This window comes from Pipra filicauda, unplaced genomic scaffold, assembly GCF_003945595.2.
Source record: "Pipra filicauda isolate LSUMZ 115617 unplaced genomic scaffold, ASM394559v2 scaffold208_size1342795_pilon, whole genome shotgun sequence".
In the NCBI taxonomy this organism is placed as follows: domain Eukaryota; kingdom Metazoa; phylum Chordata; class Aves; order Passeriformes; family Pipridae; genus Pipra; species Pipra filicauda.
Genome location: NW_024104319.1, coordinates 482,790 through 493,304, shown reverse-complemented (window position 1 = coordinate 493,304; position 10,515 = coordinate 482,790).

The following is a 10,515-nucleotide window of genomic DNA, read 5'->3' as shown; positions in this document are numbered from 1 at the left end:
AACCACATGCTGAGTTACACTTCTTCCGTCACCCGTCAGCGTCATTTGCTAGGGGAAAAAAGCACAAGCAAACTCCTGAAGTATGACAGAATGCTCCCTTCACCTCACTTAGTCAATTAAAACACATGCCTAGTTTCTCCTATGTAAACACAATCTGGCATGGCAGGAGGCTAGACTTGCCTGAATTCTGTCTCCTAGGAGAAACACAGCAAGGTCGTTTATTTTAAATAATCTCCAGCTGCCACAGGAAAACTAAAGAATTAAAAATAACAGCAGTAAGCAGGCCTATAGCTCACAATAGGAGACCATAAAAACAAAATACCATCATGAAGTGCATGCCATGCTCTCACAGAAACTTGCTGACTTTGTCCCATAAGTTCCTCTAATGCACACTCCCATGTGCATTTTCATCACTCTTTTCTCCTTATGTGTAAACAAAAAGAGAATATTGCACTGCTTCCCTTTAACTGTGAATAGTGAATTTTGGACAACAGTCGAGCCACTTCCTCTTTTGCTTTTCCACTGCCTCTAAACCCTTGGGGGGATTTCTGATGACTTAATGGCACAAACAGAAATAGAACGTGATTTAAAATGAAAAGCAAATCTGGTTACTTGCTTGTCTTTAAATTGCAGAACAGGGATTAAGGCCTACGAATATAAGCAGAATTACAATTTTTTCAAATGGCCCAAGAAAATTGTTATCTGTGTTCCATCAGAACAAGTAAGTGAATGTTATTTGCCTTAGATGCAAAGGAAAATACAGTGAGTTGTTAGATCTGTTTTGATGATTAATTGAAAAATTTCTATGTTACCTGTAATTCAGATGCACCATGAAGTCCTTTTGCACTGACAAAGCTATTATTATTTTCCTGCTTTCTTACCCTGCAAAACAAGTCAAGATACTACCTTTTCTAAAGGCAGGTGTTACTGCTTAGAGACCAGTACAGAACATAAGAGTACTATACCCTTTGCAATTCATCCGTAGCGGTTTGTTGATGTGTCACACTGAGAAGAAGACTTTACTACAGAAATATTAAATGAATTTCCATGAACCCTCATGGAAATATGAAATGGCAGTCAGACTACAAAAGAGTTTCAGGGTCGTTCTGTTTCTCTCCATTCTTTGAAAGAGGATGACATATAATTCCAATTTCTGTATGTACTGAGATCTGTTTTAGATGTAGTTTTAAAAGACGTTTTTGAGCATTTATGAAAATATGGGTTTATGGTTCTGCACTTCGAACATTAAGGAAATCATTGTAAGACTAGTGGGATTTTTAGTGACTCTCTCAGAATGTTGTCCATTTAAGAAATTTAGAAATCATAGAAGCATAGAATCAACTGAGTTGGAAAAGACCCCTGAGATCATCAAGTCTAACCCTTGATCCAACATAATAAATAATAAATAATAAATAATAAATAATAAATAATAAATAATAAATAATTAGTAGAGCAGATGTTTCCAGAGCAGAAAATTTAAATGCAAGTCCTTACAGTCTGTAAGTATGCAGACAAGAAAGGCATTGCACAACTGACATCTGGACATGAATCATATCTCAGGAAATCTCTCTGTCTAGGACCTCATTGCACGAGAGTCCACAGTCAATGGCAAGTAGAATGTGAGAGCACTTAATGACTAAGATCTGGTTCAGGTCCCATTGAAATCAATTAAGATGTTCCCTCAGCCTGCTGATGGCTAGGGACTTTCATGCTGTAGACAGAAGTAAGGAAAAAGCCTTAGCTTTTCAGATATGAAAACCTAGTATTTTATAACTACTCCTATATCTGAGAGATGGTCACTACTTCATCGGATTGCTACTCCTTTGCCAGGTACAGGAGCCAGAAAGAACTGCTTTGAGAGGCACATAAATCTAACAGCATTTCTCTGCTCCACATCACTTCACATCAATCTGGAAGCTCCCTCAAAGCAGATCTGTAGAGATCACTGCACATACAGTGACTTGGGCACATAAAGCTACAGTTAACAGTTCTACTAAATGGGTTTATGAAGACTAAAGCCCATGAAGAAAACATGCTTACACTTCACTGTCCTTCAGCTCAAGCCCATCTGCACTACAGACTCGTGCTGCAGCTGTTCACCTTGTTTTGATGGAGCTGGAATTAAAGCTAAGCCGGGGTCTATAACTCATATTGACATCAGCGGCTTAAATAAGCCAGCTGCCCACTCTGCCTACCTTGGAAGAGCAAGTCACCTGTACAGACAATCAAACTGGAGCCATGTGCTTATTGTTACAACACCCAAGAGAAGCCAGCCCTTTAAATCTATGTAGTTCTCATCCCCAGAAGGAAGGTAGTTGTTTCCCGAGAGAAGCTCCTTGAGTGCACTGAGTCACCGGCTAGGCAAAAGGGCTTGGAGCATCTCTGTGAAGCAAGCCACAGTGCTTTCAATTTATCATGCTGATTTGCTGCCATGAGAATTTAATTAGATGGAGTAATGAGGAGACAAATGGGAGTAGTGTCCAAAATGTTAAACATAAACATTCAGAGAGGTGCGGCTGCTTTCCAAAGAACATCCAGTAGTAGATAAAATAAGAAATGTACCTACAACTAATAAACATGTGATGCTGTGGTGCTACTTCTTGCTGCTGTTACAGCTGTATCTCTAATCATCACAGTGTGCATGGTATTCAAGCAGAATCTGGGTAAGCAAAGGATAGAGGTTGTTCCATGCCTAAGGGAAGCATGGAGCTGCACAAAGATCAACAGAGCAGAGCGACAGACTGTCAGAGGAGAACAGTAGGAAGTAATATGACAAGAGTAGCATAAAGAGGGAGGTTTGCAAATATGGGGTGAAGATACTTGAAATAATGTTGTTGCCTAAAAAAACACAGAGAAAAAAGACTCCAGGCCAATTTAGTGTATAAGATAAAATAACGAGAGCAGGTCCTTTAATCTCAGGCCTAAGGCCCAGGGAATATGTTCCATGCACCCTCCTCAAGACAGCGGTTCTGTGATTTTAAAATAAGGTCCATCCAACCCCAGATTTGTCCACCCCAGTTCTGCCCCATTCTGCCTCCTGACATGCCCTGTCAGGAATTGGGTCTGGGGGAGTTTGGGACCCCTTCTTCCTCATCTTCATCTTCTTCACAGCACATACAGTTGTTGGAGTTCCTCCAAAGTTCTGGGCTTGAAGGTTGCTGTGTCTATATGATATCTTCTGGTCCAGACCCTAGGGTGTTTTTCTACAATTCTACCTTGAAAAGAAGGCTAAACACGCTAATGGAATTTTAGAGGGATTGATATGAAATGGGATAATAGGGTTGGGTATCTGTAAACCTTATGCTACAGGGTAAGGGATGTAATACAGCTACATTAAAATCTACATTCACTACACATCTACTTCTAAAATCTATAAAAGTTTAAAAATCAAAAAAAAGCACTGAGGCATCAACATGAATTACAGGGTAAGCAATATCACGAAGGTAAAGTCTTGGGAACCTTTTGAATGGATAGAGTGGGGCTAAAGAACCCAGGGAACAGAATGCAGTATAGAAGGTTTTTATAAGGAATTAGCCATTAACGGTGACAGGTGAATCACAGATTTGCTTTGGCTGGTTAGTCCAACCTGCTTGTTCAAGCTGAGTCAGAAAACACAGGAATCCCAGTACTGTCTCCAGTCTGGTTTCGAGTGCCCTCACAGCAAAAAAATAAATAAATGTTTTCTTGTGCTTAGATTAATTTTTTATTCTTTTTTTAAATTTCTGTCCACTGGCTGTTGTCCTATCACTGGGCACTACTGAAAAGAGCCTGTCTTTCTCTTCTTCATTTTCTCCCATCAGGTTTTTATACATATCAGAGCATCGGGGCGACAGGCAGGAAGTCCCACAAACAAAAGGCTCTGATGTGTGGGGTTGGCCAGTTTTAAAAAGAACCCTCTCCCACTCCCGTGCCCCTCTACATGCGACCCTGCTCCTCCCCACCTTCCCAGGCTCCCCCCACCCCAGAAAAAAGAGCAGGGTGAGGGTGTACCCTACCCAGTGCACACTACCCAGTAATTGATATTGGGAATAAAAGAAATTCCAACATCTCTTTTCAAACCTGTAACAGAAAGTCAAGTGAAGAAGTCTTTGGTACAAGTGAAAAGCCATTCTTTATTGAGAGGGATTTTTTTGTTTTACCTTTCCAATTTAATTGAAACTTTCAGAAGAATTTTAAAAGGTAGTTCGACTACATGGAAAACTGGGTAGTCAAGAACTTCTGAAGGATCTGCGAGAATTTTCCCATTTCCCTCCTCTCTGGTGTAGTCAGAAAGTATTTGAACTGAGAGAATATTCCTAAAGTCATTTTTCATCTGCATAAACAATGCCTTCATACAGGACAGACCTCCTTGTGGTCTCCAACTGAGCACATCAGATGCAACTAATCTGAAGTGCAGGAATCTGGTAATATCACAACCATGTTCATTAATTTATTCTCTTCTTTTTCTGCAAGTTGATATCTAAAATATTTCTTTGGAGATGTACACACTCAGGACATTTTCCTGTGGAAAAGGCAACAACAATTGCATGATTGGATTCAATATGGAAGGTGTATTCTGAATACACAGGAAGCATCTATTCAACTGCCTTGTCATAATATAAATTAACTTGACTTTTTTTTTTTTCCCTTGGTGATCAAAGCATCCATGGGAATGCTTATTTTCCCAGTAAAAGTCAGGAGTTCTCTTTGCTCCTATCACCATACTCACAAGTGTTAAAAACGTATTCACTTGCATCAGCATATCTAGACTCTGATCTGTTGGAGAAAAGAAACTAGATCCAGATTCAAGATATGCCTCTCACAGTGGGAACGAAAGCAAATTGTTGAGAACTTGTGACTAACATCTACAAAGCAGCTGGGAATGGGTTTGACTGTGACCTCAGCCCACAGACTGTAGTAATGAGGTGGGTCAGGCTGTGATGTCAGCCAGGCAGGCCAGGAGGCTGAGCTGTCGACTGGTACTCCTACAGCACCCCTGAGGCAGGACTGACAAACCCCAGCTGAGCTGACACGGGACTGCTGGGAACATGGGCCCTGACACCAAATATTCTGTTTATTCTCACTGGCTTGTGCGTCACAGGTTTTCTGCACCGCAAACTTTTCACCTGTTACTCTGACAACAGAGGTATTGTTTTCTGTCCTATGGCTCTCCCTTGTGCCTTTTATGAGAGTGTGGAGGCTTTTCAAAATAATAATCTACTTTTACATTTACATTTACATTTACACACCTCTTGAAAAGGTGAGAGAGAACTATTCCTCCCCCTCACACTTTACAGAGTGTACCCTCCTCTCTCCTCTGCCCCAACAGAGTAGAACTGAAATACAATCAGATTGGAGTGGATGGTGGTTTTTTATTCCCAATTCAGAGATGCCAAAGACCAGGTATTTTATGTAACTATTGTGTTACTTCAGCACACTTCTCCTAGTCATTTGTAGCTGCAAGAATTCAACAAATCTGTAAACTAAATAATAGTGCCTTTAATAAGCCAGCTGTAAGAATTTGATTTGGCAACTGGATGTGAACAGCTTGTTTTAGTGATTAGCCCGGTATCATCCAGCAACTTGGTGGCAAAAACAGTGAATCAGAACTGAGTCAATTGAGGGACCAGCTTTTCTCTTCACTGTCTCCCTGCTGTCTTCTAAAACCCAGAGTATACAGACTGGGAGAGTCGCCTCCACTACATTTTGTACAGTCTGGGGCAAAATTGCTCTTAAGGGGAGTATTTTAGTGATTGTTCATTAAGTATGGTAAAAGAGGCAAAAATGATGACTGAAAAACAATCTTAAAACTAGCAGCCCTTATCATCTGAGAGCTTTATAGCCCTAAACATGTGCTTTGTGTCATAGCCCTAGTGCATGTCAAATCAAAGCAGCGCATCCCTGTGATACACAGACTGTTGGAACACAGAGATCTCTGTTCCTTCAGCACAGGAAATACCTGAAAGAGAGGAGAGAGAAGAAGGGAGACTGAAGAGGGGGAAAATGTGCTGATGGTAGGCATCTGACTAATTTCTAAATCTTTACCAATTTTGAATATGTTCTAATGGATCATAGTCCTTCACATGTAATATTTTAGGAAAAAAAGATTATGTTTAACATCATCTGTTCTGTATCCTTTGCAGTCTTTCTCCTGCCTTTTTCTCATGCGGACTCCTTATTTCTAGTCCCATTTGTGTCATATTACTCACAGCACTAGGGAAAGAATCTTTGAGTTTTGTGATTCAGTCCCATCAGCTGCTATTTCCAGCAGCATTTCTTCTGAAACCAGTCTCCTTCAAGTTCTTCGATCCCCCAAATTTCAGTCCAGCTTCTTGGTCTCCTCAGATTTTGGGCTTCACACTGTTCTAACTCATCCACTGACCCAGTATCAGCCAGTGTCACTCCTCATTCTGTCACTATTCCCTGGTTTCTCCTTATATCCTTTCCCTTCTGAATCCCTTGCCGCCTCTGCAACACTTAGTCCTTGGTTATCAGTAATAGTTGTCTCACTCACATCGTCCCAGCCACCCCTTCCAAATATTCTATCCAATCTCAGTCTCCCACTTTTTCCTATGGAAGTCATTTAAACAGTAGCTTAAGCTCTCCAAGATCTCCTTACAGGATAAATTGATCCACTGGTGCAATTTACTGAACCATTAGCACATCTAGACTCATTCACAACACACAGGCTTCTTTCAAAGTTGCAAGAGAAAGTTGCACAGAGCGAAAGGGAAGCATGCTGGTCATCTTGGCTTGTCAGAACTTGGGTGGAAACTAAAATTCAGAAGCTGTGCTGAAACAGAGAAAACCTGCAGAAAACAGATCCTTGCTGTCACCACAAGGAGGTATACTGCCTGTCACCCTTGTCTGGGTGGCCCAGTAAAAATTATACTGTCATTGCTAGTAAGAAACCTCATTCTACCATTGCAAGGCTACAAGAACTGGTGGGCTGTTGGGTTTTTTTATTACCTTGAGTGAATTTACAGTGCAAACTGAAGCTTGGTACCAACAAGCTTCAGTTGTTGGTACAACCTTTTGTTATGATGTGGAGTTTAAGTGTGACATAATACCAGAGACCTTGAAAATGTGTGTACAGGCTGAAAACTGAAACCACAAGACTATAAACATCTCAGTGGCAGTCAGCTTATGGTTCTTGAAGAGTTATAACCTTAAATGCTGAGAACGCTGCTTTAGACATAACAAAGAGGATAAGGAAGCAGTCAAACAACAGAATGAGCCAAATAAATTGTGTGGCCACAGGAAGTTAACACCCACCAGCATTGCAGAGTATATAGTCCAAGGAAAGGAGACCAAAGACTTAAAATCCACTGAGAAACTCAAATCATTTTAAAATGGACTAGATCTTGATATTTGAAAAGAATTGCTGCTGACAAATGGTCGTCATCACTGGTTCACCATGGAATTCTCTTCCTACAAACTATGTCAAAGCTTCAAGCGCATTACCTGCTTCAAGGATTGTGACTCTTCAAATGTCTTTTATCATGCCAGTCAAGCTTCAGGACTGTAGAAAAGTCTGCATCTGAGTGCATAAACTACATGAATGTCTTGTCTCAAGCTTTGTAATTCCCAAATAAGGCACATAAATTCAGTTTTGTTACTGTGATAACTATCAGTGTGACAGCTATCACACTGATCAGCCCTGAAATGATTGAGCAATTGCATTAGACAACAGTTGTTGGTCCCTTCCAACTGGAAGTATTCTATTGTATTCTATGTATGCTTCTTATTATTGTGCATAAATACATCCATAAAATCCTCAGTGTTAGTCTTCCACTGAAACAAAAGACAAACCTCCAACAGAACCAGGATTTTAGACATCACACGGGAATATACAGTTTCACAGAATATAGTGTTGGAATTGGTGTGGCCAGACCCCCACGAGAAAGTGTTAGGTAGTATAAAACTGCCTGGGTTGGAATAGTTCTCTCACTGTTGCACAGTTTCTGTACTAATATTATTTGTTTACATTAGAAGTGTGTATATATATATATATATATATATATATATATAGCTGCATATCCTCTTACCTCCACTACTACTGCTTTAATAAAGGATAAAGAAAAGCACAGGGGCTCAATCTTCTGTCATTTTTAGACTATGAAAGGCAAAATGGTATTCTGCCCTTGTAAAATTATTCCAGAAGTTAAATATTTGTGTTCTGGAGGCATTTTTTTTTTCCTGCTTCTTTACCTGGTGGTTAAACAAGGAACTTGCCCCAGGAAGAAAGGGTGTGTCTATTCTGCAGAGCTGGAGGTAAGCATTTGTGCAGGAAAAACCTAAAGCACCTAAAGAACTTCAAGGAACAAGCTGGGGCTTTGAGCCTCAAGCCATGTAGTTTAGTTGGAGAAATTCTCATATGGTAGTGTATTAGACTGTAAACTAAAACTGAGTGAGACGTAGCACACTAGAGACCTGCTTAAAATATCACAATTAAGGAGCACTTAATGAACTGCTCTTTCAATCAGCTAGCTTTTGGGGGAAACTTCATTATAACTATTCTCAGCTCTTATATGCATGCTGTATTAAGGTTACACTCTCATATTGTTTTACATGGCAAATAACAGTGTGAGGTTTTTAAATAAAAGGTTAGTTAATTCTTACAACCTTAAAATTCAACAGACTATGGTGTGGCTCTCAACCCTATGTAATTCCTTAAATTCTACTGTTACGGCCCATTGTGGGGTATATTAGTAATTCCTGCAACATAGTTCCAACTTTTTATTCTCTCCCTGGAAAATTTTCATGAAAATATAAAGTACGTATTAGCCATTACACAAAATGCAGCCATTTCTGTAGGGATTATATTTTATTCAGATCTCTTTCAGTAACTATCACTCACTACCCCTAAATAAACTATGCCTGCATTTGTATCCACCTGTGACTGTAGTCAATGTAAATGACCTGGTGAAATGCTTAGTAAGAGTTCTGTAGTTGTGAAACTTTCCTGTCTATGAGACAGCCTCCAAATGGACCTTTTTTTAGAGAACTGGTTGGATTTATATGTATACACGCATTTTATAATGCCTATAATACTTAATCAGACAAAGCAAAAAAATTATATTTATACAGCATCCTCTTCTCACCATAATTTACAAAGTTCAGTGCTTGGTAAATGACAGCATCCATTCTGTGTGTCACTTCAGCACTGACACATCATGGTATGCCATTCATCAAAGCCTTTTCTGACTTAAAATTGAGGCAATTTTTTATGCTATCTCTCATATAGTACCACACAGTTGAGAGTCTGTTGGTTGTGTTCAAGCAGTCACTGCAGTCTCTCAGAAAAATGCAGTTCTCCTTAGGAAACAGCCAATACCAGCATAAAGACTTACTACACTACTGCAACTGCAGTTGTGGAAAGGACAGTATGTGGTGCTAATATTGTGTGTAGATAAGGCCCTGAGACTCACTTCAGCTTCTCCCCCCTCCAACAACAACAACAACCAAAACCAAAAAACCCAAACAAACAAACAAACAAAACCAACCAAAAAAACCCCCAAAAAACCCAAAACCCAAACCAACCAACCAAGAAAGAAACAAACAAAAAAAGACATGTACCTCAAAATCATAACAGTTGAAATAACTGATTTTTAGTTCCATTAAAAACCTCACAGACAGGCCCAAATTATCAGAAGTGTGTCCACATGTCTGTCAGATTCTCCAGCTCCTCCACCTTGCCTAGCTGAGGTGTGGATTCAGGGGCTAAATCCCTGAATGTGCTATTTTTTTAAAAGTACCAAAACACAAGGCTATGATACACATAATCAGGTCCTTGGAAGTAGCAAACCTTACCCTGGCTTATTTGACCAACAGATATAACTCTGCTAAATTAATGTTTCTCCTCTTGCCCACGAAGGTATCCTTAAGGAGAAAATTATGTTCCTCTTTTTCCACCTCCACAAGTTTTGTATTCCCTTTGCTTACTATAGCCCTGATGGCTTCTCATGATATTTCTGATGTATTTTTGTGTTTGTGCAGGATGGATGCAAATAAATATGTTATATACTTCTCTAGTTTTACAATGAGGAATCTAGATTTAAAAAAAAACAAGCTATCGAAGTGTTGCTGTTCAATTTCCTCTGGCATAGTAAGTTTTCTTACAAAATTAATACATTGCTATCACTTGAAAGCAAGAAATGGAGAAAGCAAGCAAGAGCACCCTAATTGTAAAAACGCAGAACATCCTCTGTTCAGAAATACAAAGCTTTCCAAAATATGTACCAAAAAAAGTAAATTTCTCACCTTCCCCACTTCCTGAAAGTAGGAGTGGGTTTCTTGTTTGTTTTGTTTGTTGGCTTGTGGTTTTGGGGTTCTTTCCCCCATAATATTGGGACTTCCAGCAGCAGAACTGTTGAAACAGCTGCAATCCTATGTTTTATATCACCAGTATCTGGAGTCCCTCCTGATATTCTCTATCTCATTTCCAAGTTTAACCTCACTCTGATCACCTGAAATCTTCTGGCATGGTCTCCTTTCCATTCTAGGAGCACAGTATTATCTATCTCTGTGTGTTCT